The sequence below is a fragment of the Pseudorca crassidens genome, chromosome 19 (genome assembly GCF_039906515.1).
Source record: "Pseudorca crassidens isolate mPseCra1 chromosome 19, mPseCra1.hap1, whole genome shotgun sequence".
In the NCBI taxonomy this organism is placed as follows: Eukaryota; Metazoa; Chordata; class Mammalia; order Artiodactyla; family Delphinidae; genus Pseudorca; species Pseudorca crassidens.
In genome coordinates, this window is record NC_090314.1 from 47,768,759 (window position 1) to 47,792,409 (window position 23,651).

A 23,651-nucleotide genomic window follows, 5' to 3' on the forward strand; every position below is an offset into this window, starting at 1 on the left:
AAGAGCCAGCCCCTAGTCAAAGGGTGCTAAGGATGGACCTGGCAGGACCCTCTGAGTCTTTGAGCTTGAGATTTGGTATTTCCAGCAGAGGAGGAAGGAATGGGAGCCGGACAGGGGAGTTCTCAGCTCCTTCCTGAGGGGGGTCTTGAGGTTCAGTGGGGAACACCAAGGGGAGAGAGCAGAGGTCGGAGGTCAAGTGGCCACAGGGCATGCCCAGGTTCACCCGAACTAGTGCAGAGATCACAGGCCTGACCTGGGCTTAGCCAGGTGTAGGATTTCTAAGCAGGGACACAGTGGTGGGAGATGGGAGTAGAGGTTAGGAGGAGGAAGGGGAAAGGGCCAGGAGCTGGAAGGGGCTCTTCTGAGGTCTGTGGCCGTCAGGAAATCCAATCACCTGGATGGGCACCAGCAAACTGGGAAACCATTCACTCAAGCTAGGCTGGAAAAACAGGAAGGACCGTGTGTGTGTGTGTGTGTGTGTGTGTGTGTGTGTGCCTCCCCCTCTCCCTCTCCCTCTCCCCTCTCCCTCTCCCTCTCCCTCTCCCTCTCCCTCTCCCTCTCCCTCTCCCTCTCCCTCTCCCTCTCCCTCTCCCTCTCCCTCTCCCTCTCCCTCTCCCTCTCCCTCTCCCTCTCCCTCTCCCTCTCCCTCTCCCTCTCCCTCTCCCTCTCCCTCTCCCTCTCCCTCTCCCTCTCCCTCTCCCTCTCCCTCTCCCTCTCCCTCTCCCTCTCCCTCTCCCTCTCCCTCTCCCTCTCCCTCTCCCTCTCCCTCTCCCTCTCCCTCCCCTCTCCCTCTCCCTCTCCCTCTCCCTCTCCCTCTCCCTCTCCCCTCCCCTCTCCCTCCCCTCTCCCTCTCCCCTCTCCCTCTCCTCTCCCTCTCCCTCTCCCTCTCCCTCTCCCTCTCCCTCTCCCTCTCCCTCTCCCTCTCCCTCTCCCTCTCCCTCTCCCTCTCCCTCTCCCTCTCCCTCTCCCTCTCCCCTCTCCCTCTCTCTCTCTCTCTCTCTCTCTCTCATCTCTCTCTCTCTCTCTCTCTCTCTCTCTCGGTGGTGAGGGGGATGGGAGCAACAGGACCAAACGCCCTGCCCCTGGGCACAGAGTCCCACTTATCTGCCAGAGCCAGCTGGGCCAGCGAGGAAAACCAATCTCTCCTCGCAGGGCCCATTGGGAATGCAAATAGGGGCTGCGGCAGCGGGAGTGAGCCAGCCTCCTGCATCCTGTCCGGCTCACCACGAATCTCCCTAACCTGGCTTTCTGAGGCTGTCTCTCCCCTGCTCTAAAACCTCCCATGGTTCCCCACTCCTTGTCTGGCACCGAGGCTCCCTAGGCTTGGCCTCCACCCATATCAGCTGTACCTTTCTTAATCCCCCACGAGCCTCCCAACATCCCTCTGTGCCTGTTCATGGAAATACTTCGCCACCTCCTCTCTCCCCTCCCCACACGCAACTGCTGAAATTCCATTTTGCTTTCCAGACCCAGACCAAAATCCTCTTCCTTTGGAAGCCCTCCTAGATTCCCGAACCATTGCCCTGCAAGCAGGGAATATGTCATCACTCCCTTCCCTCCCCACCTCCCCCCAGCCATGCCATGTATTCCCACCACCTTCTCCCACGGGCTGTGGGCGTCTTCTGCTCCTCTACCAGACTACAGATACCTTTTAGCCGCCTCGTGCTCTCCTCCCCCAGTGCCGAGCATATGGTGGGGGTCAGTAAACAAAAACACAGCTCCGTGCTGCATGTAAAGGCAAGCGGGCAAAAGAGGTTCTGAAGAGAGCCAGCTGCACACGGTGAATCACGACAGTGCCGTGAGCGGACTGGAGGAGCAGAATGAATTAAAACCTCGTCCCTGGGTGTGACCCGGGGTTCAGGGCTCCGAGCACAGTGCTTCTGCTGACTTTGAAAGGCAGCTGAAACTGATTCCCATTGCTCAGCTCAGGCCCCACGTGGCTAACAGCCCCTAGGTTCAGAGGGTACCCAAGAGGATGGGACCCTGATCTGAGTAGGCTGCCGTCCCAGAAGCTGAGGTGCACCTTGTCTCCGTGGGCTCAGTTCCCCTGGGGTTATTTTTTCCATCCCAGCTCCATTTGCAAATGTTTCCTATCCGTGCCATATTTCTCCCTCACAGCTCACACGATGCTTAGGTGTCTGAGTCTTTAGCTTAAAAATCCCATTCGTTGGGACTTGTTTCCCTATCCAGGCGTGGGTCAGTATGTTTGTTAATGGTGTGTATGTGCCGGTCCCTATACACCCATCATGATTTAGAACGAAACCCTGCCCATTTTACAGATGAGGACTCAGGTCACAAAGCCTGTGCTCTGAACCCAGGCTCTGTTGGGCCCAAAGCTTTTTCCTTCTACCACCATTCAGACTCAAAAGTGGATTTCTTGGGAATTCCCTGGCAGTCCAGTGGTTAGGATTCCACGCTTCCACTGCAGGGGACCCGGATTCGAGCCCTGGTTGGGGAATTAAGATCCTGCAATCCGGCATGGCCAAAAAAAAAAAAAAAAAAAAAAGTGGACTTCTTACATGCGGCAGGAATTTACTTATTCATATTCTATGTTAGTCCTCAAAGGATGGCTTTGAGTCAAGATCACATTTGACCTTCAACTTGAAAGCTGCTGCTTTGTGTTTGTTGATACTATTTCTGAACCTCTGGGAGGTCTCTTATTTGGGGACATGTGCAAGTCACTGGCAAGCTTTCCACATCTACGAAACTGGCAGTAGTGGCGCTGTGACTGTTTTGTTGCCTGGGTGGGAGTGGAGGGAGGGTGGCCTTGGGCAAGTCACTACTTCCCGGGTCTTCGTTTTCTCACCTGTGAAATAGGAAGACGGTAGAGTCATGACCTCTCGACCCCTCACATTACTTCCAGCTGTAAGATTTCTCATTCTACTTAATCCCTTATGCTCCTTTGCATCCAGCCCCCATCACACATACCAGAAAACAATAGGACAGAATACTCTTTCTTGCCCCAAACAATTCTTGTGTTAGTATCTCTGATATAGATGATTTTTTACTTGACCTTTATACTTCAATATTCACCTTGATCTCTCTCTGAGGAGCTAGGATGATTCCTCCTTGCAGTTAAAGTATGTTTCCCTTTCTGTCCTGACTGTGAGAAAACTAAGTCAAACGTGAGCTCAGTCCTTGCACCTGTATTGACCTTGACTTGGTGTATTTGTCATCTTTTTCACCTTAATCCTGATTTTCTATTTTCATTTATTATTCAATCCCATGTGTTTTTTTTGTTTTTTGTTTTTTTTTTTTTTTTGCGGTACACGGGCCTCTCACTGTTGTGGCCCTCTCCCGTTGCGGAGCACAGGCTCCGGACACGCAGGCTCAGCGGCCATGGCTCACGGGCCCAGCCGCTCCGCGGCATGTGGGATCTTCCCAGACCGGGGCACGAACCTGTGTCCCCTGCATCGGCAGGCAGACTCTCAACCACTGCGCCACCAGGGAAGCCCCCAATCCCATGTGTTTTGTGTTATAAATTCCTTGAGGGCAGGCACTGTCTCCACACCACTGTCTTCTCTGTGACTGGCAAGTACGTAGTAGTTGCTCAATAAATATTTGTTGCCTTTGGAATTTGTTGCCTCAGGCACTTCAAATCCTTCTGGAAAGAGGCAAGGCATACATAAATTTAAAATATTGCTATATCAGAGAGCTGGCCCTCACTGGATTGTTTTGGGTTGCAGGAATTCTGATCAGTTTCTTTCTGTTTCTTTATCGTCAGAGTGTCCTCCAAGTCTACAGAAGCTTTTTCTTTGGGGAAGTCACCATCTTTTCTTTTCTCCATGATCTTCTTCATCCTAAACTTGAAGCTGATACACAATTTTCCTCTTGGGAAGCTCTCTTATTTCTGGCCAATGATTGTGCTTTCCTCTTTCCCTGTCTCCCTTCACCCCTGGTTCCTCCCACCTTCCTTTGCCCTGGAAGGCAGCCAGTGCTATTGAGGCCATTCTGCAGGTGACGGGATGCCCTGGTAGCATCCACCCTGTCTCTCCAGCTGGGCTGCTCCCACCTCCCGCCCCCCAGCCATCGTGGGAACTGCTGTCACTGTGGGCACAGGTGGGAAGGAAGAGAGAGGCCCTGCCGAACATCGCACACAGCCCTCACTGCCAGCCAGGCCCTTCCATCAGCAAAACCCTAGCGGGGCACTGGCTTGACCTGGGAGGTGCTAAGCCCCCATCAGTGGGGGGAGCTTCAAGGAGGGACAGAGAATGGCTAGCGAAGTGGGGCCAGGCTGGCCTCACCCATCTGCCAGCAAGGTGTCCTCTTAGCCTCTCACCTCCTCTCTGCTTCTGCACCTCTGGGACCACCCTCCTCAGCCCCTAGACTTCAGGAAGGAGAGTGCTGAACCACAGGCCGGGTGGTCCTCCATCCTAACTGAAGCTTCTGCAGGAGAGACTCTGCAGCCTTCCTCAGCTATCAGTAAGGAAGGAGTCTATGACCTTGGCACTGTCCTTGAAGCTAAAAGAGCCCCATGAGATTGGCATCTTCATCCCCATTTAATCTGTGAGAAAATGGAGACTCTCAGAGCCCAAGCAAGGAGCTGGGAAGCAAGTGCGGAGGCAGGATTTAACGTCCAGCTAATAATTTATTGTGTATGGTGTGTGCTGAGGGAACACAGCACACACTTGAACTCATCCTCCCAACACCCTCGGGAGGCAGATACTCTTGCTATCCCCATTCTACAGATGAGGAAACTGAGGTCCTGAGGAATCCACTCCATTGCCCAAGGCTCCACAGCTGGCAAACCCCAGAGCCCCAACCATGACACAAACTGCCTGGAGCCGAGCTCGCCAGGCTTCACAGCCTGTGACACAACATCTCAACAGTCAGGAAGTTCCTCCTTAGGTCTGACTGCAGTCTTTCCTGACTTAGTCCAAGCCCAGATTCTCTCATTTGGTCTCCTGGGGTCATGAGCTTCATCGTAGATTTTCAGCTTGACTCTAGGACCAGGATGCATTGCTCACTGAGTCTTCCTTTTTCCAGAACAATCCCTCCCAGATGACCCAGTCTCCTGCACACCTTTAACCATCTTGTTCTCCTTCTGATCTCTCTCCAGCGTCTCTACGTCCTTTTGCCAGTGCTGTGACTCATAGCACAGCTGTTAGAACAGGGCAAAGGGGTCCTGCCAGGCCCTTCAATTTAGACGGCTCCACCCTGGTGTCCTAAGGCTGCACCCCTCCCCGCAGGGCAAGGAATCTGGGGCCCAAGGGGTCATACCCACACCACCTCACCCCCAGCCATGCTCTGGGTACTCCGAAGTATCTGCAAGGCACCCTGAAGAGCCTGGCTTCAGTGGCTGTGAGTCTACTTCTGGGCTGGGCGGACCTCTGCCTGGGGTTCATCCTATCAGGTCAGGCCATGCTGCTGGTGTGTGTGCCCCAAGGGATGAGAGTGGTAAAGGAGAGGCCATTTGCAGGGCCTGTGAACGGAGCCTGGCGGTTCAGTCGGGGTGACCAGTGTGGATGAAGCAGGGATGAGGGGGCTGCTGGCTGTGAGCTGGGGGCTGGTTCTCTCCATGTCACTTTCTAGCTCAGAACGCCATGGAGAACCTAGCCTTCCAGGTGGTGAATAAGACGATAGAATTTTTTTAGCTTATTATTGAAGAATACCTAAAGAAAAGTACATGAATTATAAGTGTACAGCTCATCGAGTTGGATAGAATATATATATATATTTTAATTGAAGTATAATTAATTTACAATGTTGTGTTCGTTTCAAGTATACCACAAAGTGATTCAGTTATACATATATATATATATATATATATATATATATATATATTCTTTTCAGATTCTTTTCCATTATAGGTTATGAAAAGATATTGAGTATAATTCCCTGTGTTATACAGTAGGTCCCGGTTGTTTACCTATTTTATATATAGAAAAGATATTTTATTTAACAGTTTGTTAACCTGACATGAAATTTTTAAATATTGGGCGCCTGGTGGATGAGGCTTCCTTTAGTACTCTCACCCCAGGTCCTGTAAGTGTTCCAGCCAGACCTGGGGACTTGGACAGGAAACGGGGTTCCCCGGGGTCTGACTAGCACAGAAGCTGGAAGAAGCCCTGCTTTCTCCATCTCTGCATCATCTTATCATCTTTCTCCATTTCTGCATCATCTTCCTACCTTAGTAGGCTGACTTCCTTCTACATCAACACTTCTACCTCCCTTGTAGTCTGTGGTCACCTCTTAGCTTCAAATCCCTTTTGATAAACTGGGACCTTGTCTTACACAGTCTTGGCCTCAAAGGATTTTCCTTCATAGTTGGTCAGTTTTGTCTTCTTTCTTTATTTATCTGTTTAATAAAGACATATAATCCAGGCTGGATTATATTCATTTTTTCTCTTTCTGATTTTTAAAAAAATATTTACTTATTTATTTATTTTCTTTCTCTTTTTTTTTTTTTTGTCTGTGTCGGGTCTTAGTTGCGGCAAGTGGGATCTTCGCTGAGGCATGCGGGATCTTTCACTGCGGAGTGGGCTTCTCTCTAGTTGTGGCACGCGGGCTCCAGAGTGTGTGGGCTCTGTAGTTTGCGACATGTGGTCTCTCTAGTTGAGGCATGCGGGCTCAGTAGTTGTGGTGTGTGCGGGCTTAACTTCCCTGTGGCATGTAGGATCTTAGTTCCCCGGCCAGGGATTGAACCTGCGTCACCTGCATTGGAAGGTGGATTCTTTACCACTGGACCACCAGGGAAGTCCCAGTTTTGTCTTTTTTTTTTTTTTTTTTAATTTATTTTGGCTGCATTGGGTCTTCGTTGCTGTGCACAGGCTTTTCTCTAGTTGTGGCGAGCAGGGGCTACTCTTCATTGAGATACATGGGCTTCTCACTGTGGTGGCTTCCCTGTTGCAGAGCATGGGCTCTAGGCGTGTGGGCTTCAGTAGTTGTGGTACTTGGGTTCAGTAGTTGTGGCACTTGGGCTCAGTAGTTGTGGCACATGGGCTTTGTTGCTCCGCAGCATGTGGGATCTTCCCAGACCAGGGCTCGAACCCGTGTCCCCTGCATTGTCAGGCAGATTCTTAACCACTGCACCACCAGGGAAGCTCCCAGTTTTGTCATTTTTAAATGGCCCAACAGAAGAGCATTCAACCAGCAGGTCTGACTGTGATGTTCCACCCTCTTTTTTTTTCTTTTTTAATTAAAATTTTTTCTTTACTTCTTTTTAAAAAAATTTTTATTGAAATATAGTTGAGGGCTTCCCTGGTGGCGCAGTGGTTGAGAGTCCGCCTGCCGATGCAGGGGACACGGGTTCGTGCCCCGGTCCGGGAAGATCCCACATGCCGTGGAGTGGCTGGGCCCGTGAGCCATGGCTGCTGAGCCTACGCATCCGGAGCCTGTGCTCCACAACGGGAGAGGCCACAACAGTGAGAGGCCCGCGTACCGCAAAAAAAAAAAACCCAAAAAACAAAAAGACATATAGTTGATTTACAATGTTGTGTTAGTTTCAGGTGGTGTTCCACCCTCTTTAGCACGGCCTGTGAAACCCGGAATGATCTCGCCCCTTCCTGGCTCTCCACCCTAACTCACCTCCCACCACCACATCCTCACCCTATGACCTACTTTCACTGCACAGGCGAGAGCCTGGACGTTGGGTGACAGCAGTCCTGGGCTCTAGATCGTTCTGCCTTTAATATCTTGGTGACCTGAACCTGTCTGAGCCTCAGCTTTCTCTCTGTAAAACGAGGAGTAAAGGATGAGGTAACACATGAGAGACTTAGTACAGTGTCTGCTGTCCACCCTTTGCCATCAATGTTGCTTTATCATTTGGGTTGTTCTTACACTACCTCCCACCTCCAGGCCTTTGCGTTTGCCCCACCTTCTTTGGAATGACTTCTGTGAACTCCCCTTCGTTCTTCAAAGCACAGTCCAGGCACCACCTTCTCTGTGCTTCCTTCTTTCACACCTGGCCCCAGCGCAGCCCCTTCCGGGTGTATCCGTTTCATTGATTAGACTGTGAGCGCCCCGCAGGCAGGACCGGGTCTCCATCACCTCTGCGCCCACATCACAAGGATAGCGCGGGGCACACATTGCATCCTCTGTGACGGGTGGTAGGATGAAGGGACACCATTGAGAGTCACCTGCCAGTTGCAGGCTCAGTCTGCAGCCCCAGCTAGATTCCCATTGCCTCTGTGAGGCCCTCCTAGGACGACATGGGGCCCCTGTCACTAGTTACCTCTTCACGTGCATCTGGCTTGTCTTCCCAACTAGAGGGTCAGCCCCTTGAGGGCATGATTCTGCTCTGTATTTCTTCATATCCCAAGTGAGCCCCACACGTCATCCTGAATATTGCAGGAGCACAGCTGGTAATAGTATTGGTTGGTTGGCTAATGCTCCGGGCTCCTTCCCAGGCAAGCTTGAGTCCAGGCTCAGCTGGTTCCCACTCTCTGGGACAGTTTTCCCCTCACTCTGTGATTTCCCAGAGAGTCCAGCTCTGAGCTTCTAGCGTCTGTGCTGGAAGGCAGCATGGTGTTCCAGGAAGAGGAGTCAACCCGGCCTTGATGTGAATCTCAGAAGTGCTACTTAATAGCTCTGGAACTTTGGGTTGTTAAAAAAAAAAGTGAGCCTCAATTTGTTCATCTGTAAAATGGGAGCAAAGATTCCGATCTCAGGGCAGTTGTGAGGAAGAAATGAAATAGTACTCAGGAACTGAGTTAAAGATGAAGAAGTATTAAATGAATTAAGGATGTTCTGAAGTCATTCCAATGTATCAAGGGTCATAAGATATTCTATCCCAGACCAGGCTTCTTTGGAATAGGAAGATCTGAATTCCTTCCAACACAGGAAAGGCCATACTCAGGGAAAGCTGTACACTTCGTGGCTGTTGGAGTTTTTTCGGGGGGGGGTCCTAGGACTGGTCTGTGTAGGTTTAATGTGTCCCTAGTTAATAGCTAGACACTGGCCATTTCAGCCCTGCTAAGCACAGTGAGAAAGTTTGACTGGGGTACCAGGCGGCCTGGGTGGGATGCAGGCTGACCCAGGGATGGCAGTCACTGTACACTTCCAACCTTTAGGGGAGAAGAGCCTGCTGGACCATAGGAAGGAAGGGGAGGAAACCGAAGCACAGAGTGGCCACATAATGCTTTTTGTTCTTAAAAACATTTTTGATTGCAGACTGATACCAAATGTTTTTTTATGATGTGACGCTTGATGCACATGAGAGAGTGAGCATACCATAAATACAGGATATAATAACAAGATAAAAACAACCTGGGCCTTACCACACCTCTGAAGAACCAGAATATGATCAAGGTCATTGCATCTATCTGTGGGGTTCTCCCCGTCCCATCCCCGTATCTCCCTCCAGGCATGATCACATTCTGAATTTTGTATATTTATTCCATCACTTTATTATTTTTTTAATTTTTATTTCTTTATTTAATTTTGGTTGCTTTGGGTCTTTGTTGCTGCATGTGGGCTTTCTTTAGTTGTGGCGAGCAGGGGCTACTCTTTGTTGTGGTGCACGGGCTTCTCACTGTGGTGGCTTCTCTTGTTGCAGAGCATGGGATTCAGTAGTTGTGGAGCGCAGGCATCAGTAGTTTTGGCACGTGGGCTCAGTAGTTGTGGTTTGCAGGCTCCAGAGCACAGGCTCTGTAATTGTGGCTCACGGGCTTAGTGGCTCCGCAGCACGTGGGATCTTCCCAGACCAGAGGTGGAACCCACGTCTTCTGCATTGGCAGGCAGATTCTTAACCACTGCGCCACCAGGGAAGTCATTATTCCATCACTATAAAATAATAGTTATTCCAGCTAGGAATGCCTAGACAATATATATTTTTTGTTTATTTTATTTTATTAATTTTTTTTATTGAAGTATAGTTGATTTACAGTGTTGTGTTAGTTTCAAGTGTACAGCAAAGCGATTCATTATATATGTGTGTGTGTGTGTGTGTGTGTGTGTGTGTGTGTGTGTGTGTGTGTATATTGGGTTGGCCAAAAAGTTCGCTAGGGTTTTTATCATAAGATGTTTTTCTGTTCCATCTCCTGTCAGTGGGCGAGTGTCTTGAGGTGCACATGAGGGAGAGTAGCTCTCTGGGAGGGGTACCTACCCAGGAGTAGAAATTTGGGGCTGCAGGACGTGTGAAAGTTCTACTTTGCAAGCTGATGCTAAACTGTTTTCCAAAGAAGTTGTGCCCATCTGCACTCTCATGTTTGCTCTACATTTTCACTGACACTTGAACTCGAGTGAGTTCACTCTTGTCAGTCTGGCAGCTGTAGAATGTGGTCTGTGGTCTTCGTTGGCAGAGGTGGGACTGCTTTAAGGTCCCAGAGTTGGGAGAAGCAGAGGCAGGGCTGGGACCCCGGGGATCATGTCAACACATAAAAATGTGCATTTGGGGGAATTCCCCGGTGGTCCAGTGGTTAGGACTCTACTGCTTTCACTGCCAGGGCCCGGGTTCAATCTCTGATCAGGGAACTAAGATCCCACAAGCCGCACGGTGCAGCCAGAAAAGAAATGTGCATTTGGAGGAACATATGGCCACGGCTGGTGTGTCTGGTGGACATCCTCCCCGACCGCCAGCTCCTCACGTTTTCGGCCCAAGGGCCAGAGGGCGCCACTGGCCATTTGGTGGCAGGGGCAAAAGTAGCTAACAGAGCTCCAGCCTTCACTTCCCTGGCTCACCTCTTCCCCCCACCATCTTCCCCTTCGTACCCTCACTGGGCGTGAACGCCCTGCCCAGTATTCAGAGATAAGGCCACTCTTCCCAGGAGTCCCCATCCCATCAGCCCCACCAGAGCCAGGGCACATTTTCCTCCTGGCCCCCTCTCTGCCCTTCTGTCCCAATGGGCCACCCTGCCTGAGTTACAGCAATAGCATCTCTCAGGTGCCAGTTTATGCTTTTTTTTTTTTTTTTTTTTTTGCGGTACGCGGGCCTCTCACTGCTGTGGCCTCTGTGGCCTCTCCCATTGCGGAGCACAGGCTCCGGACGCGCAGGCTCAATGGCCATGGCTCACGGGCCCAGCCGCTCCGCGGTATGTGGGATCCTCTCGGACCGGGGCACGAACCTGCGTCCCCTGCATCGGCAGGCAGACTCTCAACCACTGCGCCACCAGGGAAGCCCTATGCCATTGTTTTCTTTTGGCTGTGCTGTGCAACTTGCGGGATCTTAGTTTCAAGCGTGGAGTCCTAACTACTGGACTGCCAGGGCATTCCCTCAGGTGCCTTTTCAGGGAATACCAGCAGGTGACCTTCTTCCCCCAAGCCTTCATCCAAGTGCTGGGACTCCCTCCTGAAGGAAAAGCCATGAGCTCTTCAGTGCACATCAGAAACCAGATGCGGCTGCCATCACCTACTGGCATCTCTGTCCTCACTGTTTGGTCCTTATTCATCCTCCCTTCCTGCCCTGGAGCAAAATGCTACTTCTTCCTCGGGCCTCCATTATAAAGATAAAGGGGTCTTAGGACCCCTTTCCTGACCAAAAAATTCTTTTCCATCACTCCTCCATCTGGCCATGACCTTCCTGGAATTTTTCAAAATCCCGTTCAGAGCTGTCAACTTCCTGGGAATCTTCCCAGTGTAACTTCCACCCTCTCTCCCAGGTCTTCTGCACACCTTTTGGGTCAGAGCAGGAAGTTGCAAACTGTGTTTCTTACACCAGTCCCACGTAATCCTGCTGAGGAGGGCTTTTGGTGTCAAATAAGTTTGGGAGGTGCCACCTGCTACTTCCAGCCTCTAGGTGTTTGTGGTGCTCATTAGCATATTAGCATCTTGTATTAGCAACACAGAGAGGCCTGCAGGCATGATCCTTGTTTTCATTTGTTTAGTTTGTTTTCCAAAAATATTTACTCTCTCAAGTAACAACTTACTACCTGTTTGGAAAATGTGATCTAGGAGATTCTCCTGTCCCTTTTAGTGTCAGTTTGTCCTTGTGGTCTTATTCATCTCAGCAATTGGGCTATGATTCCTCTGACTTTTAAAAATCATTCTGTGTGAACTAGTTCAGTCCAGAGCACCCATCCCAGAGGGTCTTGAGTTGAATGAATGCATGAATGGATGAATGAAGCAATCAGCTAATCAACTGATCAATTTAGCTGAATCCCCTTTCCTGTGAGGCTGGCAGAAACCAGGCCCAGCTGATCTTTGTACCCTGGGGACATGGGTCTCTCTGGCCAGTGTCAGACCCTTCCCACAGTATTTCTACAAAGCCTAACCCCATCACGCCGGTAGAATGCATCTCTTACATTAGGTCTCCTATCGTTTTCGTTTTAGGCATCTGTCTCCCTATGAATCTGGGAGCCTCTGCAGGGCAAGGACCATGTCACACTCACCTCTCTGTATTCCCATGAACGGGTGCTCGGTCCCCACCTGCTGAGTGATGAAGCTCTCCACCGACCTCTTCCAGAGAGCCGGTAGAGCACTGTGGTTAAGGCTGAAGGCTCTGGAGTCAGGCTGGATGCGCTCCAGACTACCTGGGTAACCTCCAGCAAACTACGTAATCTCTGCAGTTCAATTTCCCTCCCCGGTGAAGGTGATGATAACAGTACCCTCCTCACAGGGTCGCTGGGAGGATTAAATGAGTTAATGCGTGTAAAGCACATGAAATAGTAGCTGGCATGGAGATGGCATTGGTCTGGGTTAGCACTTATAACAATAGCAACTACCATCCATTGTGCCAGGGATCGTGATAAGGGCTTTACCTACATCCTTTCGATGACTCCTCCCTCCAGCCTCTTTGAAGTAGGTGATGTTTACAATTTTCCACCTCATGCACTGGTGGTAGCAAAGGGACCAGGACTCAGGTCAGCCAGATCGACCCGTAGTAGGCGACGCTGCTCTCCACTCAGGGATTGGGCGTCTCCTCTACCTCTTTTCACCTATAATTAACCCTAATGAGAACCTGACTTGTCCTCTAGGCTTCCCAATAAGACGGAAATCCATCGCAGGGTTGGGGTTTACGTGTACGCATGCGCATAACAGAGCACGTTCGCGCGAGAACGAGAGAGGCCGCGGTTGTTGCCAGCACTTTCGTGGCTGACCCAGAAAGACCAAGATACTGAGGCAGGACTTTGAGACTACACGGCGGAAAGTCACCCGTGAGTCAGCAATGCTGCCGAAAAGGCAGAGAGGTCCTGGAATTGCTTGGTATCACCGCCCCCAGCACCTCGCCGCGGGCCCCGGGTGAGCCTGGGAAATGTTCGCAGGCAGGACGCCTGTGGTGGCGTTGACCCGGTTTGGTTATCCTGGTGAAAGATGGAAAGATTCCTGAGGGTTATAAAGGGGCACCCGGATTTGCGGGGGAGGGGGCGCATCTCCGCGACTTCTGAAATGAGCAACCTGGAGTCCCCTTCCGCACGTGGCAGCTGGGCTTCTCAGACCCCGGAGGCGGACTCCATTCTTCCCCAGCGGTCGCGGGGTTGACCGTCCTCCTCTTTCCGCGCTGGCCAGGGCTTTGTTCTAGCACCTTCCCCGGTCTGGCCGCACAACAGAAGTGAGAAGTGGGGGCCTCGGGAGAGGGGCTGAAGTTGGTTATGCGAACCGGGAGATTTAAGATGCACATGCCAGAGGCTGTTTCTCTTGGAGCAGAGAAGGTTGGGGGACTTCATTCCAGGCAGGTGAGCGGCTGCTGCCTCAACACCTGAGCACAGGTCACGGGGGCCCAAATGGCGGCCGGAGGGCTGGCGGTGCAGTGAGCGGGGGAGATCTCCCACCAGCTGTCATGAGGCAAAGGCACCCCCGAATGGAAGCAGCCAGTGGGTCTGGCAGAGGGAGTGAGAGAAGGGGGTGCTGAGATCTTCCCGGCCTGGAAAGAAAAGGGAATTCCCAGGGATCCCTCTACTGACTGGGCTAGCAAAAGCTTGAGTCTGGTAAGGTGTCAGCTTTTAGATTTTTATCCTCTCCACATGGTGCAGTGTGTTTGTTCTGTGAACAAAGGAGAATCGGAATTCCCTGAAGGCTTGGAAGCACCCCCTTCCCCCAGTTGGCTGAGTTGGCCAGCACCTCAGCTTCTGGGACCCCAAGTGAACTCCCCCATCGGGGCCATGGAGCCTCCTGGGGGCCTTTGTTTTGTTCCAGCTTCCCCCAGCGTTCCTTCCAGCTCTGAGGGACCCCTTTCTAGCGGGGCAGCCCTGTGTAGGGCCCGGGCCTCTTTCAGGTCCATAGGTGGTCCCCACTTCCCTGACTATGGGATCTAAACTCATCAGCTGGGACCTCAAGCCCTGGCCTCCTCCCTCTTTGCTCCTCGGGTTTCAGTGTTTTGAGTCACATCACTGTCTCAGAAGTGCCCTTCCTCTTCCTTTTCTGTCATAAAGATCTACCCCAGAGCACAGCCCTTTGAGGTCTTGTGGATTACCCGCACCCATCCCACTCTGCGTGTTCCTTCCATCTCCACCAGGACGGTCCGTGTGCTGGCTGGTCCTCTCTTCCTGTGCACGTGGCCTGCCCGTTCCGTTTTACCCTCCTCCAGGTCAAGGACGTGACACTGTCCTGTGCCCAGTTCCGTACAGAGCACACAGTGGGTGCTGAACCAATGCGTTCTGCTTGAATGAACTGGTCATCACCAGTGGGTGGAACCTCCACAGTGGAGCAAAGTAGCAACAGTACAGGATTTGGGGTCAGACAGACAAGGGTCAAACCCCACCGCCACTTACTGGCTTATGGTGCCCTGTCTGAACCTCAGTTTCCTCATTTGTAAAGAGACAGTATTTACCTCCCAGGGCTGTTGTGAGGATTCACTGAGATGCCATTGATGCTTTGCAAACTGGAAGGTGCTGGAACATGTGTCATCTACCCTGACCTCTCTTGGAAGAGGTCCTGAATTCATGTGTCCTGTCTCACACACAAACCTCTTCAGCCCTCAGATGGAGGTCTCCTCTCCCCGGGGAAGCCTTGAGTGTGGGTCTGGCCTTGTCTGAGATACAGAGAAGTAAACCTGGAGTGTGGAAGATGCATGACAACATTCAAAGGAAGAAAGATCAATAGGCAGGGGCCCCCACATTTGAATTTATAGGGCTGTAAATCCAGGGAGCAGCCTGAGTAGCCCCCTCCCCCTCAGCCTTCCACCAGCACACTCCATACAGACCTTGTCCTAATGTTTCACCTCATTGCTCTAGTGGCCAACTCAGCACCACCATATCCTAGCTGTGTGACCACAGACAAGTTACTTAGCCTCTCTGAACCCATGTCAGATGGGGATAATAATAACCTCATAGGATTCTTTGGCAAATTAAAATATATGTTCTATGTTAAGAGCTTTACATGGCTCCTGGCACTAGTCAGGGCTCAATAAATGTTAGCTATTATTAGTAATAATAATAACCATTCTGAGTGCCCCAGTAAATTGGTCCCCTCACTACCTTACACAGTTCAGTAAATTATTTCCTCATGACCTTATTAACCACTCACATTATCTTATGCACCACTGGGTATGCACCTGTAAAAGCCTTCCGCTTTATTTTATTTACAGCTCTGCATGTCCCCATTACATCTCTCTGTTTTGTGGCTACCTTCTCCTGTCTGTGGTACTCAGGCCTTCTCTTAGCCCAGGTGATTTATGAAGGACCCTTAACTGGAGCTAATTGCTATGATATTTTTCCCCTCATGTTGAACACACATCCTATTAGTAGAGAAATTGGTAATTAATTTTTAATTTTTTTTTACTTTAAATGTCTGCTGTGTGTGTGTGTGTTTGTGAGAGAGAGAGAGAGAGAGAGAGAGACTGATTTTATCCTTTCTGTCCAAAGTGTATTTCCCCTGGAAGAAATACTTTTGTAACAAATGTGACTAGGAACACAGGACTGAAAATATGGAAATTGCCTGTGGCACCAGCACTCGTGCAGGGATGCAGCTGGTCTGGTGGGACAACGGCGTATGCAGTGAGCAGAGGTGAGGGAGGGGAAAGTGAGGACAGACCGAGAGGAGGCATGTGGACAGGAGGGCTCCACCATGGACGTGTGGAGAGAAAGCACTGCCGGTGAGATATGAGTGGGGAACTGGAAATCCTAGACAAAAACAAAGTAGCTGTGGTCAAGAACAAAGAAAGATGGGGAAGAAAGGAGGAGAAAGGCCTTGGTACCTGGAACCCCAAGAATGTTTGGTGGCGTCCTGCATTTCTGCAGAGAGAATTTCCGCTTAACAGACATATATCCCACCACTGCAAGGCTAAGAAAAGGACACAGGATTGAAGGCTTGGGTGGGAGGTCACTAGATGAGGCTGTAGGAGGAAACGATTCTTTTGAAATATACTTTCTATCTTGTCTTTTTCCAGTGCATGTTAGCGTGTGTTTTGTAATGCACCTGACAGGTGAGCATGGTGGCAGGCTGGCGTGTGATTTAGACCTAATGTATGTAAATGGGGGGGCATGCCCAAACACTTTTTACTGATGTGTTGCCGGATCCAAAAAGTTTTGCTTCCGTTCCCATAAAGATGGAGATCTGTTGGGAGGCCAGGAGAGAGACGATGAGGGAGAGCTGCTTCATGAGAGGATGTGGACAAAACCGTGGTTGTAAAGGATGGGTTAGTGCTGGCGCAGGAGGAGGTAGGACCCCTGGGGATGGATGGCAGAGGGCTGAGGAGGCCCAGCTATGCCCCCGCCCGACCCCCGGTGACCACTGGCAGGTTCTGAGCCTTGTCTGTGACCGAGGACAGTGTTTCTCCTCCATCTTGCCTCCTCTTTTATTTTTTTGGTCCCCGACCAGGGATCCAACCGGTGCCCCGTGCAGCAGAAGCGTGGAGTCTTAAACACTGGACCACCAGGGAGGCCCCTTGTGTCCTCCTCTTATAATGGAGGAAGGGAGGCTACCACAGAGAGGAGGGGGCACCCAGACCAATTAAATCCCTTTCTCTGGGGATGGGGCCCCAGCATCAGTAGTTTTAAACTCCCCCGGGGCCATGTGACATGCAGCCAGGGTTGAGAGCCGGTGACCCACCCCTCTGAGTGCTGGAACATTTAAAGGTCCTGCATGGGTCTGCGGTAGACCCGAATATGACTCCTAATAGGTGCTGAGTAGATGCTTGCAAAACTCAGGCGCCTGTGGCGAGGGGGCCCTTGAGAAGAAAGGACAGGGGGAGTGAGTGCAACGACACTGCAGAGGAATTGGCGGCGGGACTCCGGGACTGATGAATTTGGAGGGGCGCAGAGGAAGATGTTGAGGCTCGCTCGGGCTGCCTCGCCTGAGGATGGGGATGGGGCCGGGAGGGAGGGGCAGGCACCGCTTTGAACTTGCGTGGAGCCTCCCTAAACAGAGCTGGGGGTGGGGTAGGAGTCCAGGTGCCGGGCAGGGCTGTTTCCCACCTGCGCGTGCTCAGCGCCGTGGGGGGACCAGGCTCAAGGAAGCGCTCCTGGGAACGCGGTGGAAGTACCCGCCCTGAAAGGCGGGGAGTGGACGGCGCCTTGACCGCCCAGCGATGGCGCAGCGCCCCCCCACCCGCCCCATCGGGTGCACCTGCTGCCGCAGGGGCCACGGCGGGTCCGGAGACTCGGCCACCCTCCGTGCTCGGGGCGGGCGAGGCCAGGTGCGAGCCCCGCGCGGGTCGTGTCCAGAAGTCCCCACGAATTAGTTGGAGTTTATGTTCCTTCTAACTTTTATTATGAAAATTGTTAATCAGGAAAACAGAAAAAATAATTCCAGGAGCACCCACGTGCACACCTCCTAGTTCAAGTGTTTTTCATTTTGCCGTAATTGCTCCCCCCTCCCCTTTCTCTCCTCCCTCCCCGCCCCCCATCCCCTACACAGTGTTTGGTTTGCTGAACCATTTCAAAGTTATAGTCATCATGACTCTTCACCTCTGTATTTTACAATGTAAGGATGACGCCTATGACCACATACCATTATCACACTTAACCCAATTATTAATGATTCCTAATGATTCACATTTCCCCAATTATCCTCAAAATGCCTTCATGGCTAGGATTTTCAAACCAGTTTCCAGTTATTTGATTGTTCTGTCTCATAAGTTTATTTTAATCCAAAACATCCCTCCCCTCCTTCCCCCAACACACACGCACACACACACACACACACACACACACACGCGCACACACACACACTTTTTAAAAGTAACTTGGACTTTGGAGAGTTCAGGCCTGTAGCCTTGTGAATTTGTCTGGTCGCTTCCCCATAGTGTCATTTGGTTTGTTCCTCTATCCCTCGTGTTTCCTGATAGCTGAAAGTTACTTCTAAAGGCTTGTGGAGATTCAGGTTAAACATCTTTGGCCAGAGAACTTTCCAGGGTATGCTGGATACTTCACATTGCATCATCTTATACTGTGCTGTTGTCACACTCTGGAGGAGGTTTTTAACGATCCAGCTTCCTGGACTCCTCCCCTGATAGTCTGATTCAGCAGGGCTGGCTTTGGAGCCCAGCTGTCTGTATTTTTCAAAACCACTGCAAGTGATCTGAGTCCCGTAGTGCCATGGCCGCACCCACGAAGAGCAGCCAGCTGGTGAAATCATGCTCTTGGTCCTCCAGAAGGCGTGGTGTGAGGGAGTGTGGGTGGGATGGTCGAGGCAGGTGAAGTCCTCAGGGCCCCAGCCCTCACCAGGGCAGGTGGTCCTTGCTGTCTGGGTGTGAGGCAGGGTGGGTGGGCACGCCGGCCCCGGTCAGGGAGGAGCACGGGCTACCTGGGGCAGTGCCCAGGCTCAGCTGGGAGCTCATGCAACACCAGGGGTGCCCCAGGCACCACAGGGCCTGACCTACCATGAATATTTGTTGAGTTGAAGACATAGGGCTTTCAGAGGAGCCCTAGGGAGCCACTGTGAGAGTGAACTCCCAGCCAAGCAGCTCTGATTTCCAGGTTCCCTCCTGGGCTTCTTCCTAAGATTCAGATAAAGGATCTCCAGACAGTGGAAGCAGAGGCTGTGTGATAAGGCCCAGAGGACCAGTGCGGCCGTCACCTGCCCTCAGCTTGTCCTGGTGGCAGCCTGTGGGATTTGGGGGAGGTGAGGAGGTTGGGGTAGTCAGGTGGAGCCGCTCAGTGTGGCGGAAGGAGGAGGTGTGCTGGGCCTGTTGGTGAACAAGCACTCTGCCCGCCCAACCTACAAAAACGAAAGAAATGGTTCCTCCTCTCAAAAAACTGTTTTAGTGGAAAAACACAGCGTCAGTGGACGATTCAATGGAAAGTGTCTGAGTTTCCCTCTGAGGTATATATAAGAACTGGGAAATACCCAGAGGGAACAGTTTAAACTGGACACATTAAGAGGGGCTTTTAAAATTGGATCTTGATGGATGAATAGGAGCCCAAAGTAATAAATAAGAGGGCTGATGGGCTTCCCTGGTGGCGCAGTGGTTGAGAATCTGCCTGCTAATGCAGGGGACACGGGTTTGAGCCCTGGTCTGGGATGATCCCACATGCCGCAGAGCAACTAGTCCCGTGTGCCACAACTACTGAGCCCACGCGCCACATCTACTGAAGCCCACGTGCTCTAGAGCCTGTGCTCGGCAACAAGAGAAGCCCGCGCACTGCAACAAAGAGTAGCCCCCTCTTGCCGCAACTAGAGAAAGCCCGCACGCAGCAACGAGGACCCAACGCAGCCAAAAATAATAAATAAATAAAAATAAATAAATTTATCAAAAACAAAAAGAAAGAAGAAGGAACTGCGTGGTGGAAGGGAAGCAGAGTTGTGGCTGGGGGCATCTCAGGCCTGGACTGTGCTCCCTGCACTGTCTCAAGCCTGGAGGTACCCTGGGCAAGTCTGGGCTTCAGCTGGAACTGGACCAGATAGCGGCCAAGGTCCCACCAACCTGGACACTGTGCGGCCTGGTACTGTGATAGAGTAACTAAGGCCTGTGGCCGCTCACAGAAGGCTTTATAAAGCCTCTCTAGGGCATCTCATGTCCCTCCCCCGCCCCGCCTCCTCCATCTAGCAAGAGACGGCAGGGGAACCTTCTCAGGCGGACACTCTCATTCCCCAGGCTTTTATCAAGCATCTACCTTTGTACCCAGTGAGCACCCCAGAGACCTGGTCCCACCGTGGTTTCTAGAACGCTCAGCGCCTCTCAAGTTGCTAAGGCTGGACTCGTTTGAAGAGAAGCCATTTGGCAGAAGTATCCTGAACCCCAAGCCAGTCATTTAACGTCTTCAGGCCCCAGCTGCCTCCGCTGTGAAACAGCATAACCACCTGTGCGGGTCTGGGGGCAGAGACTGGGCCGCAGCTTCCAGCTCTGAAGGGTCAGGACTCAACAAGTGTGACGTGTTTTGTTTTGTTTTAATTATTTTATTTATTTATTTTTGGCTGTGTTGGGTCTTCGTTGCTGCGTGCAGGCTTTCTCTTGTTGCGGCGAGCGGGGGCTACTCTTCGTTGTGGTGCGCAGGCTTCTCATTGTGGTGGCTTCTCTTGTTGTGGAGCACGGGCTCTAGGCGCGCGGGCTCAGTCGTTGTGGCGCACGGGCTTAGGTGCTCCACGGCATGTGGGATCTTCCCGGACCAGGACTTGAACCCGTGTCCCCTGCATGGGCAGGCGGATTCTTTTTTTTTTTTTTTTTTTTGCGGTACGCGGGCCTCTCACTGTTGTGGCCTCTCCCATTGCGGAGCACAGGCTCCAGACGCGCAGGCCCAGCGGCCATAGCTCACAGGCCCAGCTACTCCGCAGCATGTGGGCTCTTCCTGGACCGGGGCACGAACCCGTGTCCCCCGCATCGGCAGGCGGACTCTCAGCCACTGCGCCCCCAGGGAAGCCCGTGACATGGTTTAAAGGGCTCGCCTGTGAGTTCCAAAGTGCTCGAGGAAGCCGGTGCACTTGGGAGTGCGTCCCTCTGTGTCACCTGGAAACATTGTCCGCCAGGGGTCTTGGTGCCCCTCGGGAGACCCTTTGGGGGTCTGAGGAGTGAGGCCCTGGGCCCCCTTTCGCTTCTCTCTGGACACCCACCTGGGCTCAGGCCTAGTCTTCCCAGGCTAATACCTGCCTGAAGGAAGAGGCCGAGAGCTCGTGTGTCCTCTCCGTGCGAGGAGGACACAGCCCTGAGGACCCAAGCTGGAGCTGCTGACTGGCCAGAGAGGCAGGAGCCCCTCCCCCTTCTCCAAGGCCTCTGTCCCCCTGCTTCCTCTCAGTTCTCACCCTCTCTTCCTCCTCCCCAGGTCTGACCATCCCGCCCTGTGCCACCCCCCTCCCCCTGCAATTTGCCTGAAGGGGTCGATCCCTCTCTCTTACCTCCTCCCCTTCTCCACTCTGATCAACTCCACTTTCCTATGAAATTGAGAAGGCAAAAAAAAACCCTAACGCTCACAACACAACAAAAAACAGGTTTCAACATTTTACAGGTTTCAACATTTTTCAGGCCGCCTTGTCACATCTTATCAGATCAGCCAGGAGCCTCAGGCCAGGCACTCTGGGAGCCGCTTTGGAGAACAGAAGCTGTAACATTCCAGCCGAGGCCCTGCCCCACCCTCTGCACCCCTCTCTTCCCTCCCCCCTCCCCATCTTCTCCCCAAAGAAACGTCCCACAGGGCCCGCCCCTCCCTTTTACTGGGAACTCTGCAAGACCTTGGCTTTGAGTGTCCCCCCACTCGCTTCTCTCCCTTCCACGGCTGTGGCCCCTCTGAGCTCTCAGGTGGTCTGAGGTGCCCACTTGGTCCTGAAAGGTGGCTTCTAGAAGTTGGGCAGCAGAGGGGAGTTGTCATAGCCACTCACAGAGTGCACAAGTGGCCACTTGGCCAGTAGGGCCCTGAGTTGTGCTGGAGAGTTTAGGGCACCGTGGCCAGTCCTCAGGGGCTGCTGCCAATGGGAGGGAATGGCTTTTCACTTTGGTTCCATTTGGGGGGGGGGGGATGCGTGGGTTTTGTCACCCATGGCGATGCGGACTGCTGGCCTGGAATACCCCCTTTCCCCCACATTCACACCAGTACAGATCCAGGAAGTGCTGACCGAAGTCCAAAGGGCCAGATTTCAGCCAAAACAACCTGAGGGAGCGACCCAGATCCTGGGTCCCAGGGCGAGCGGGACGAGCTCCCCGGGGTGGAGTGGGGGGCAGGCTGGGAGGTCCCACTGTGAGCACGGAGAGGTACCTCCACCCCACCCCGCAGGAGGACAGGGCTGTGAACTGAAGGCTTAGGATGCATCACCCAGGGAGGAGGGTGGGGACAAAAGTGGAAGAGGGAAGGAGCAGAGGAGAGGAAGGAAGGAAGGGCGTGGTGACTCGCTCTGTCCAAGTCTATTGGCTGCACGTCTCCTGCTCAGGAATACCTGCAAGAAAACAGACCCGGGTGCTTGGTGCCCGTGTTGGCAGAGCCCAGCCCGACCAGCCTGCCTCCTGCCGGGTTTTGAAAAGCCCTCTCCACCTCTTGGCCTGAAGTTCTAGCCCCCCTGGTGTGAGGGCCCTGTCTCCACCCTTGTGCCTCCTCCCTCCCTCCCTTGGCACATGGCATCCACCGCCGCCACCATGAGGCTCCCCGATTGTCTCACCCTTTTTCTGGGTGCCCCCTGGGGGAGACAAGGCCTCGAGTACTATTCAACTGTTAGCTCCGGGACGGATTCCCAGATCTGAACTTCTAGCCTTGCTCTTTCCCTTGGGCTCCAGCTCTGCACCCCCGGTGCTGTCTGGACCTCGGTGCCTGCAGGCCTCACCAGCCCCACAAACTTCCTCTTTTTTCCCCAGACTGCTTTGCCTCTTACGTCCCCTTTCTCGGTTGACGGCATCTCCATCTTTCTGGTCATCCTGGCTCAAAATCTTGGTCATCCTTTCCTCCTTCCTGTTGTTTCCATGTGACCCATCCTTACTCACTGCTTCTGTTTTTTTTTTTTTTTTTAATTTATTTAATTTATTTTTATGGCTGTGTCGGGTCTTAGTTGGGGTGCACGGGCTCTGTAGTGTGTGGCCTGCGAGCTCAGCAGGTGTGGTATGCAGGTCTTAGTTGCCCCGCAGCATGTGGGATCTTAGGTTGGGATCGAACCCACGTCTCTTGCATTGGAAGGCGGATTCTTAACCACTGCACCACCAGGGAAGTCCCTTCCTCTCTGCTTCTAAGGCCACTGTCCTGAGACCCAGAGCCACAGGCCCTGCTAAACTAAATGGGAGGTGCTCGGGCCCCAGGCCAAAGAGGTCACCCCTGACCCCTGAAACCTGTTCCCCTGGGGGACTGTAATACGCAGACAGGCCTGAGACTCTCCTTAGCATAGAGTGTCACCCCGGCCACCTCACCCCCACTCCTCTCCCAGTCTTGGGTCTCTTAGTGCCCACCCGCTGGCCCCATTCTGCAGTTAGACGTTGTCTAGTAGGTTAATATTCCAAAGCCCAGCTCAGGAATCTTCAATGACTGCTCATGTCGCCAGAGTAAAACTTGGCACTCGGGGCCCCCTTCCCCTCCTCTGCTCCTTTGTAAGGTCCCTGGACTCCAGATGGGGTGGGCCCACCGCCGTTCTCTCCCACCTCTTGCCTGGGGGCTCTTCCCGGGCACCCCAGCTCCCCCTGGGGGAGCCCCAGCCATCCTTCGCCAGCTCAGTGCCTGCCAGCGTGCTTCATGGTCACCACTGCCTGGGACTCGCTCGCCCCTCTTCCGGGATGCCCCCACTCTTACCATGTGCTTTCTGGCATGAGGGTTACTCGGGTGCTAAGCTACAGGTGGCTGGGGACCCTTTGTCACTCATGGCACCCAGACCTAGTAGGTGCTGGACAAACGCTTGTTGGTCTGTAACTGACAGATGCCTCCTGGTCTGGGTGCCCCATGGGTGTGGCTCAGTTCATCTCCATGTTTCCAGTGCTTGGCACTCGGCCCCATTCA

At 52.6% G+C, this 23,651-nt stretch overlaps 1 protein-coding gene and 1 long non-coding RNA gene across 3 annotated transcripts in view; one reads left to right on the forward strand and one right to left on the reverse strand.

The window, feature by feature from the left end:
* The window catches only part of LOC137212149 (uncharacterized), a 9,014-nt gene extending 7,248 nt beyond the window's left edge, over positions 1-1,766 (reverse strand). Inside the window, exon 1 of the long non-coding RNA XR_010937377.1 lies at positions 1,649-1,766. This is a non-coding gene — a long non-coding RNA (uncharacterized lncRNA). The remainder of the gene's footprint in view (positions 1-1,648) is intronic.
* WNT3 (Wnt family member 3) overlaps positions 1-23,651 on the forward strand; it is a 48,221-nt gene that overhangs the window by 8,648 nt on the left and 15,922 nt on the right. The window contains exon 2 of one of the 2 annotated variants that reach the window (XM_067715938.1): positions 12,852-13,031. The exons of the other annotated variant lie outside the window; for it this stretch is intronic. The gene's annotated coding sequence lies outside the window, so the exon portion shown is untranslated. The remainder of the gene's footprint in view (positions 1-12,851; positions 13,032-23,651) is intronic. 2 annotated transcript variants of the gene reach the window in all.